At 41.7% G+C, this 10881-nt stretch overlaps 1 long non-coding RNA gene across 1 annotated transcript; it reads left to right on the forward strand.

Moving 5' to 3' along the window:
* Positions 1–2560: 2560 nt before the first annotated feature.
* Positions 2561–3915, forward strand: LOC118436075. Its single transcript, XR_004835179.1, has 3 exons — positions 2561–2671; positions 2793–3304; positions 3377–3915. It is a non-coding gene; the product is annotated as an uncharacterized LOC118436075 (long non-coding RNA).
* Positions 3916–10881: the final 6966 nt, after the last annotated feature.

Below are 10881 nucleotides of genomic sequence, written 5' to 3' on the forward strand. Positions count from 1 at the left end.
GCTTAGTTATTTTGATCCCATGACAAGAGGAGCAGCAGCGAAGGCATCACATCTGAAACATTTAAGCATGACTACCTCCAAACTGTATAAGGAGAGAGTGAGTGATTGACATGCTTTGACCCCTGCGACTTGGTATGCAAAGAACACCTCGATAAAACATCTCCCGGATTGGCATTCAATTGAAGAGTTTATTTTCCAACGGGAAGGAAATCCGATCACGTATCGGCTCAGCGAACACAACCCGACGACGCCGCTGCTCTTCAATGTTGTGGTTATTCCGCGTTGTTCCTTATTCTTTTCGACCGTGTGGATATCGCAGTGAATGAATGTGGTGTGATGGGACGACTAAGGTGAAAAATGTGAGTCCTTGGATGTCGACATTGTATTTGGGTGTTGGGGCGTAATAGCATCATCGGACCACCAGCAGATGATTCCTTGTATGTTTATGAGCCACTCTTAATCCCATTCACTCAAGTCTCACCTCTCTCAATTCATCCCAGCTTTTCGCGAAAATTTCACCATTTTTATACTATAACTACTCCCCTACACAATATTATTGATGATATGTACATGCATACCCCGCAAGCCCAAAATGTGTCGTAAATAGTGACCGGTGAAAGAATGGAGGGCCAGATTGGACTCATTCATTCAAGCCTCGCTCACCCACCTCCCACCATCTTTTCATTTTCACAAAGATTTCAGATTATGTGCGAACGAACGCTAAGCTAAGCTCGTCTGCTTTGTGAGGTTGGTTGTTGTGTGTAGCCAACAATGCGTATGACAAAAACTATATATGCGACATGACATTGGACACACAAATAAATATGGTAGTCGATAGGGTTGCTATTTCTCCCTGCTGCTGGTGGTAGGTAGTGGATTAGATTTTGGTTTGGTTTAGCTCTCCAAGTTGAGAGTATAATGTGTAATAATAATTATTCGGTAACGGAGGATTGGTTTCACACAACTTTTATGAATGAAGGATTTGTGTTCGCTCAAATGAGACTAATTCCTCACTCCCCATTTTTCCATCCATCCATCCATCCATCTCCTCAGTAGTTTATGTACATGTGGCAGGGTTGCATGAAAGGTGATATGTACAACATACGGGCATTCATATGCATATTGCATATGATACCATCGGTCGGAACATTTATAAATGTTGACACGATCCACAACAGAGGAGGAGAAATTATTATTATCCATCACTCTTCAATGCCCACGGAGGATGCGAGGATGAATCTCTCGCTGTCATCTCAGAATATCATCAATGGAACAATTTGTAACTTTTTGTCAAATATTTGTAACGCCACCCATTGACTCGCTGCATGCTGACAGGTCCTTGCTCCACTGGTCGAAACTTAATGGACGGAATTCCAAAATAGTGTCGATATCTTTAAAATCTGTGTTATTCTAAATATAAATACATAATGCTCACTCTCTCTTTCTCGCATCTCGTACGAATTGAGTGTGTCTAGTCTTATTTAATGTGTACATAAAACCTACACAGTTTAGTTACATATTTCTGTGTTTTGTGACGATGATGATGACGGGGTGATGAGGGCAATAACACAATGTTTTACATCATCAAGAGACTATGTATATGGGTCTAAATAGCTTCCTCGCGAGAGGAGGGAAAGATGAGAAACTACATTATTTTCGCATATATTACAAATCGATTCCAATCTGGGCACCCTCGGGGCGAGCAGGACCCTGGGGACAGAGCCAGAGCATAATTCAAACCTCGTCGTCGTCGTCGTCGTCGTTTTATTACTCGCTCTTCGGTTACATCAGTCAACGCCAGGCAAGCTAACCAACCACGCAATGATTCCGTTATGATGGCCTTCTCCGTCAAAGCAGACTAAATAAGTACTTATACATATGTATAGCCGCTGAGAGTATATTAGTTCTTGGAAAGACTGATGATCACAAAAATGTAACAATACCAAGTCAGTCAGTCTGCCCCTGGGGAAGAGAGAGACTCGAAAAGATTTAATTCTTTGATGAAAATGAAATGTCGCTGCTAAAAAAGCATTAGCATTTTGTGTCTGTGTCCTCCTAAAATCAAATCAAGGCAATCTCACTCCGAGGAACTCCTTATCGTATCGTATATATTTAAGTAAGTAGGAAATTATGTGATTGAGCAATATCTACAGCGTAGTGGAGTGGACACTGTTCTTGGAAATGTTACAATTTCTCTGTCCCCCTGTATTATACTGTTTCAAATTTGTGGCAACGACACCCCGTATGGTTTTAGTACGGTGATGACCATGTTCTATACACGTATATATAAATACGTACTACATACTTACGTAGCCATCTCCATGCATTTAGATCGACTCATTATGATCAACTCATTTCAGTAAAGTCATTTTCACTTGCTTTGAGCTCTCTCTCGCCTCCTCCTCCTCCCTCGAAGGACGACAAAAGTTTTTGCCAACCAACGTTACAACGTTACAATGCTACAACATGTAGTCGTTTTCATTCTTCTTCTTCGCCTCCGACTAAAAGCTCATCTTCTTCGCTTCTTCCGTGTTGGAACTTCATTTCGTCGTCGTCCACGCTCACACAATGTTACGCAAGATGATTTGAAAAGTTCTCTCCCCTATGTCGTGGGTATTTTATGGGTGGATCGAGTTATGCAAGTATTTCATAGGGCATCATTTTTTTACAGGTACGTATGTGTGTACATTGCTGTTGCTCAGATTTAAATATGAGCAAGTTACAGGCAGAATTCATCTCATGGTGTTTTGTTTGTTGTTGGTCTCATGAACGTGTAAAAATCCATGCACCAGTTGGAAGGATGACCGGATGGAATATTTTTAATTGTGTAATTTATGCTGGAAATGTGGGAGATTTTTTTAACTTGAGCTGACCCCGAGAAGACGCCGAGGTAAGGAACAAGAATAACAAATCGTATTGTTGTCGGGTCGGGTCATATGCCACTCGAAGTTTGTGTTGATGGACATAGGTCACCCACAAGGGGACCTTTGAGATCAATTCAAACCTGTGTTTGTGTTTGTTGCTATATTTGCATGAGGAGGAAGCGTCGAAAAGCAGGCGTCGTGTTGAATCTGGTTGTGAATGAGGTGCTGCTGATCAGGAAAAAATAAACCAAACGATGATGATGCTGCTGCTGATGATGATGAGTCAAAGTTTCGAAAAATCGTCTGTCAGCCCTCTTTGATTTATGGAGGAGATGATTGACACACAACGTAAACAAATAACAAATGGCTCCACTTCACCCAAGATAATTGATTCTTAACAGCAAATAGGCTTTCTTCCAGCCATGTCTGATTTATTCGGAGTGAGTATCAAACCTACTTTTCGTTTCCTTTTCGTAGCATACATATCTCTTACATATCATTGGTTTCTTAAGTACTGGGTCATTTAGGTTACGGATGGATGAAGCTTCATTAACAAAAAGTTGGTTGGTGCAGTGCAAGCAACTTAAGCGTGGGTGGATGTGACAATGGCAATAAGTCACAAATTGGATGTGCAGTGCAGTGGAGACGACTATCTCGTACCACTAACATGACTTGAAGAGTTTCCGTCGTGGTGGTAGATTTTGGACCAAGGAGCGGATGTGACATAAATGAAGTCGTCGTCGTCGTCTGTCTGTCCATATAATTGGATTCAGTTTGGGCCTTCCTTCCAAAACAATGTGCACTTTCTGGCACGCGTTTCTTGTTTACAATGTGTCATTAATTAGCAGCTCAATTATCCTGGCAACAAACATTATACAAGGCTAACTGCTCTAACTTCCGCTCAACTAAAAACTGGACCCAGCTGCGACATAGTTTACACATCGTAATAATCTGTCTTTGTTGTATTCGTATATGACCTGCCCAATTTTTAGCCCAATAATAAGCACCATAAATTGGGAATGGATCAGAAGGAAAATATGGCCCTGCAAAAAGAAAGGATGAAATAAAAGTCATTGGGTGCAACTAATGAAAAGTATAACATGGTGGCAACAACACACTTATTGCACATACGTGTCTAGTAAATTGAACATCATTTAATTTTAGAGGGCAGCGCAGCCAGGCCGTAAAGGAGAGGCGAATGTGGTTATTTATAATAAATAAATGTTGCACAGGGGAATAAAAGTGGAGATAAAAAATTGAGGATCTCTTGGCTTCATTCCTCCCCGGTGGAGTCTTTGATCCAATAAAATGCAACTCATCTCATGGGATCAACAGATTGCGAGCAAGGGACTTTGCGCTACAAAATATTCGACATCTTTTAATGCCGAACCAATCTCTCAACCGTTTGCCGGACCAGCAGACCATATATACCACCAACCAAACTACTAAAGCTCTAATATTCCTCCGGCCGGTCCACCAACCCACCAAGTTCACCACTTTAGCCAAACTTTAACAAAATTTCTTGCTCCTTTGGTTGACTCAAACTTTCGCTTCTAGGGAAAATTCACAAGGATTTCCTCCGGTAAGCCTTTGATCACCGTCTTTTCCTTCTCTCTCCTCCTCCTCCTAAAACAACCCCACAACTCCAAAATGTGTGCATTTAGACTCCTCGGCTCTCTTTGAAACCAGGCCGCAGCAGCAGGAATCAAACCGCACGATTTCAATGTTCCATGGTCGTTCGGTGTATGTTATTGGGGAGAAAATTATTATGCATCGGCATATTTATCATCTAACGGAGCGGCGTAGGTTTGGATTTTACATGTTCGATTGACAAGTCCACCTGCATTGTGTCATTATATCATAAGTAATTACCACTGGGGTCCAAATAGCCTTGGAGATTTCGCAATCACTTTCTGATGCGTTTTGATGTGGTGTGTGGCTCGGTTTTGGACGGTGGTTGGATGGAGCAGGATTGCAAAAGGGTTTTAATCGAATTGCATGTGTCACTCATTAACCTCGACACCATGGAACCTTACGAAACAAATGGAAATGAGATGAAGTGGATGTTTGAAGTTGGTTCGTCGGTCGGTCGGTCCTTGGTCTTCCTCTCTGATGTTACGAACGATTGCTGCGTACACATAAGTGTACAAAGGAGATGATGTTTTGCTTATGGTGGTTCATAGTAGTAAATAAACATGTATTTAATGCGTACATCGTATGTACGTACGTATAATTCCCAAGTTATTGTGCGATGGATTTTTCTGAGAAGTGAAGGGTCAGACTTCGGTTGGGGTCGAGGCTCCCCAGTGAGATTTTTGGTTTTGGGACAGTTGTCCAACACGACAGGAGGTCTCTCACACCAGCCCTTTGTACCATTCCGGCCACGATCTGGATTCTCTCGACGACACAGTTCTCCACGTCCACGTCGAGCAGTCCGAGTCATAAAACATTTGCATTCTCTCTCCCAATCCGCAACACTATTTACTAGTTGAATCTCTGAGCAAGTAATCCAAGATGACCTCTCTTTCTTTTAGAGGAAGCGTAAATATTTTTAAGGAGTATTGTGCTCTGAGGCTAAACAAACAAACAATCATCGACTTAATCGTGTAGAGATTCTATAAATCCTGTCTAAACTAAAAATTTCCCTAAAAATTTGGCATGAACACTTTCGCTTAATAACGACGTTATTAAACAGTTGGCTTAAAATAGCTATTAAAAAATGTCTCATTCTTTCCAGAAATATAAATCTGGCCTTATAATCGCACTCATTTCGAGTGATTTTTTAATCATCAAAAATAAAATGGCAATCAGTAAATTAATCGAAACTCTGATAATTGTTATTTATCTTGCCACTGCTTAATTTCGATTTGATCTGAACAAGCAAAAGTCATGAAAAGGTGTAAAATCTCGTCTGGGTAAAAATTTAATTTCAAAATATCGCGAAATGTCAAGAACATTCACTCCACTTCAAGTTCAGCTCCACCTTAACGGTAGAACTACTTATGTACATACAGAAGTAAGCGTATGCTAAATACATCCATTTTTGCCAAGGAGTCTGAGAGCCTTTACCTGGCAGGTATGTTATGGAGAGACGAAGAGTGACAAGCTGGTTGGCAGTTATGTGAAATAACCTGCCTGAAGTTAGTAATTATGTTGGACATAAAATGAGCTAGATTCTTGGTGGGTAAGTAACTACATAACTCGCTGCATAAAAGTATCGTACATATGTTGCAGAGCAGAGAAGAACGGGTACATACATTCCAGATCTCGAATTTTTTCAATCCTGTTGACTTGACATTTTGAGATGAGAATTGAAATGAAAAAGAACAACTTTCAGCCATTCATTATCTCATAGGGGGGCAGAGTCTAAGTACAACTTAAATTCTCGCTGTTTTATGGTCTCAAGCCCACTTTTATTGCAATCCACTTTAACTTCAATTAAAACAAAAGAAGTTGAGACACTCGATAAAAAAGGGGTGCACCACATGGGTGGAGTCGTAAGTATGTAGGAAATGATTTCATTCCTACATATATGTAATATTGTCCACACATATAACGCGTGCCTTGCCTCGCTAAAAAAAACTACAATCACCATGCTCTGACCTGGCTGGCACACACGACAGCAGAATGACAGCAATTATTTAATAATGGATTGAAAAAAGGAAGAATTTGGGTGAAATTTCTGGCAAGATTTGAATTGCGGCCCCCTAGAGCGAAGTGAAGTTGATCAAGTGGCGACGCCTTCACAAATGTCAAAAACATCCACGCAGGGAACATGTAGAACGCTGCCCGGTGAAAATACGAAGGAGGGAGAGCAGCAAAACTCTCTCTCTCTCTTTCGGTGGTTGAATTTCTCCCTTGCCAAACGACGAGAAGGAATTGGACATGTACCCGACCAAGCAAGAGGAAAGTTGGTTCGTATATATTTTCCTCATGTAAGCCATGTCCTCGTTCATTTCATACACCGGAAAATACAAGTGGATTTAAAAATGCTTGGACAATTCTCATGAAAAATTTATAACGGCGTTGGCTGCCACACGACTCGGAGCAAGTTGGGAAAGCAAACTTTCCTTTTCTCTGACAAAAAGAATTGGGGAATCATTTGAACATAATTTGAGCAGCATGGTTGTCGTCGTCTGTTATACGAGACGAGGACGACACATCCCATCTCAATCCATATATACGTACGGGAAGACCTCAAGTTTTGTGTAAACAGAGCTGCTGACACTGTCACTGAACGTGCTTTGGGAAACTTTTGAATTATTCCCCTCCTCCTCCGGCCCTTCAAGCCACCTTCCGACTCAAGGGTTAAGCCAGAGCCGGTGCCACTCATATTTGCTCATCCTGCCACTTACATACATTGTGCATGCATATGCATTCAGATCAGATTATCTACTCGACCAGCCAGCCAACTACTCATTCCCTTCAAGTGCTTCCTTTTCCCTTGCTTGCAGAGGAGACACCTCGTCCGCCTTGAAACAATGAGGCACGACACGTCTACGTATGAAATATTTAGAAAAGTTGACCCGTTCTTCTTTTTTCCGCAATCAATTTCATGAGGTGGTTAAATACGATGCAAAATTCAATGGATGGGCTTGTCGGACACACTCCACTCTCACGTGTGTCAACTACTGTCGTCCCATCCCATATTATGGTCATGCATGGGTGAAAGTCGTCTTAAAACTTGGCATGTATGAGGAAGGCTTCATGTTTTTTGTCCTCACTTTTACCCGTACTTTTACTGCATAGTGAAGCACTAGAGAAATACGACATGCAACCTCAAACTTTGTCCTTATTCAATTCTTTTTCCATGTATGCATTCATACGGAGAGACGAATGCACAATTAACCATGGAGTTTAAATGATTTATAAAATTGTACATTTAAGCTGCTGCATTGGTACATCCGAAACATACAAGAATTGCGGGCGGATGCGAGATAGTCATCAATTTTCAATCACCCTTCGCCACATACATGCATATCTTCTCCGTGCCAGTCTTGCGGTGGTGGGGAAGCCAACTTTTTGTACGGAAATGTGCAGCCTTTTTATTGTTACGATTGGCAGAGCGCAAGTTATGTGTCACTGAACAAATATTGAACATGAAGCTATAGGCCGACACTTGGGAAGTCAAGCCGAGATGAACACCACTCACCGACCAGGTTTCTTTGAAATCCCACGGGTATCGCAGCATTTTTAACCAGTTTTCAACAGAATTTGATTGCTTCATATTTCGTCAGAGACGGCATGGATTCCGTTTTGGTGCACCCGACATACTTTTCAAGTCTCACCTTCTACCTACACATATTTATGTACGTACGTGGATGAATACGGGGATGGGTCCGTTTAGGAAGACAAAGGTTGGAAAAAATGGAATATATATACGAATGCAGTTCTCTTATTGCTGCTGTTGTTGATGATGATCCAAGGGTTACCTGGGAGGGGAAGGAGAAGAAGAAGACGAGTTCTTGAAGGGAGCTGGTAGGAGAAAAGGAGATGGAAATATCTTGGCAAGTTCCATCCCCAAGTGATTTGTATCCATCCCATCAGCATACACTCATATTTATAGCCTTTTTTTGTCTCTGAACAAGAACAAGAAGAAACCATTTCATACCTATAAATAAGACTTTGAAAGGTTTAAAAAATTCGGACATAAAATTCGAGTAAAAATTGATATGGGAATCAGCAGGAGGTCCAAAATAGTTCAGCCAAGGACGACGCAGCAAATATACTCGGACCACGGAATAAGGTTCTTGAGACGACTCTGAGATCCTTCTTCTTCTTCTCGGAAGATAGTTTTAGTTCACTCGCTCACAATGACCAACCAAGAAACCAACCAACTTAAAGGCTTTGACTTGGACATTCATTTGCACACCTTGAAAAAGAGTAAACTAAAATCTAGCCAGAATTACATATGTAATGTACAAGTGAGTAAAAGTATAAGTGAGCAACCAGCCTACCTGTTGGACAACAATAATAATTTTTAGTGGACCATCCCCTCCTCACGTCATTCCCTTTTTTTCTCCCTAAAGCATCATAACTTAGAAAAAAGCTGTAGAGTTGTTTCAATTTCCAAATTATGAGAATTTTGGGAATGTAATTTTTCTTGGGAAATGTTGAGTCTGAAATTATGTTATTGTACAGTGAGTGAGCTTGTTGGGCTAATGACGGCAAGGCTGGGAAATCGGGTCAGTTCTCGATCCTCCTAATGGTAATGGGCAGCAGGAGTATAATATGTGAGGACGTTAATTTTTTAGGGCGACTCTGGGTGAAATGTTGGGCAAGGAGAGAGATAAATGAGAGTGATGTACATAAGTGCAGCTCATAAATGTTCATTTATTAGGATGGAACCTTCTCCTCTGCGCTAATGTCCTCCTGCCATGTACACTTATTAAACATTACTCTTCTTATTGGGGAGAAGAAGTGTCCGAACGTTGTAAAATATCTACAATCCACAAAACAGCCACACTGACCATCACACACTGACCCTCTCATCCAAGAAGGACTTAACAGATTGCATGTTCACACAAATATTTCCCTCAGCCCTGCTGCTCCTGCTTGAGCGCAGCAGTGCGAATTTATGTGTGTGTAGAACATCGTTAAAAATCTTAACGATAGCCCAGGTGCGGGCACACGCTTAAAAATAAAGACCACACGGTTCAAAGGTTAACTTTTCATTACCTCTCACTGACATTCTTCGGTGGGAAGTGGGGTTGAAAATAATATCTGGCTAGCATCTCCTCAAATATGCGATGCACAGTCGTGTCTTCAAGCGAGAGTAAATGTACTGCTACTCCCATAATAATCACCAACCCGACTTCCTCAATCTGCCAAACGACGTGAAGAGTACAACAATGCGATACAATAATTGCTGAAATTTGCCCAAACAACAATGACTTTTCTATGCACATTATCCTCTACACGTCGACTCCTCTGAGCAATTCTGTCTCGATTCAGCTCCTGCTAATGAATCTTCACTCTAACAACTTCAGAGTCACCCAGCCATAATCCAGAGAAGGCAACATGCATGTGCTTACATACATCTCATTTGTTCTCTCGCACCTCTAACTGCCAAGTGATCTTCTTGTACGATGCAGCAACCTCAGAAACGGTTCAATCATTATCCCAAAGAGAAAAGCGGCAAGTTAATGAGCTTGTCCTCTTCTTGGTTGGTATCTCTTGGACGAAGCGTCGTTCCTTTGACTCCATCTAAGTATGTATCTCCAAGTCTGGTGAAATGCACTCTGTGTGGACAGATAAGCAGCCACCACGGCCAAGATTTATCACGGCATCCTGCTGAATGTTTGTTATGAGGTGAAGCAGAGGGGGGGCCCTGTGCAACTGTGGCGCTGCTGCTGGCATAGTTGCACTCGAGGAAGAAAATCATTAAAGGTTTTCGGGATGAATAGATCGCGTATAAAACTGTGTCGGTCACACACCCCGAGAGATCTGTTTCTTCAGCAGTGACCACCACCGACCTCTGGCATTATTGCCCCTCCATCTACCCCCATGGTTTATGGTTTGAGGATAGTGCTGTATGTACATACAGACAGCTTTTTATGTTGTGTTGGTTGGTCAATTCTTATGGAAATTGGGGTGCTTCCTTACTTTCGTATAGAGTTTTATGCTCACGGGTCAAGAGTCAAATGTGTCTGGTTGGATTGTTACCATTATATTAGCATTTATCATCATTTACCTCGTTTCCACAATTGTGGGATCTATCTACCTGTCATCACGCGTGGATATCATTTTCTCTGACTTTTCATCAAACACGTCTCATACTAGCATCCAGCCTAAGGACCACTAATCTTACTCCAAAGACGGAAACTTTCCGATGCAACGGGGCATTTGGAAGTTGTGACTGTTTGAAGAGAGTGTTGAAAAGGGCTGAAGAGCAATCACATGTTGTAATCCAATTGTATCGGGAGGAGGATAGTATCACCCGCTGAGCGACATAAGGGTTCCGTAGTGGCTGCCGCATGGGCTTTCAACCTGTTACACGAGAACGTTTACGAGAGAG

This window comes from Folsomia candida, unplaced genomic scaffold (genome assembly GCF_002217175.1).
Source record: "Folsomia candida strain VU population unplaced genomic scaffold, ASM221717v1 Fcan01_Sc006, whole genome shotgun sequence".
Lineage (NCBI taxonomy): Eukaryota > Metazoa > Arthropoda > Collembola > Entomobryomorpha > Isotomidae > Folsomia > Folsomia candida.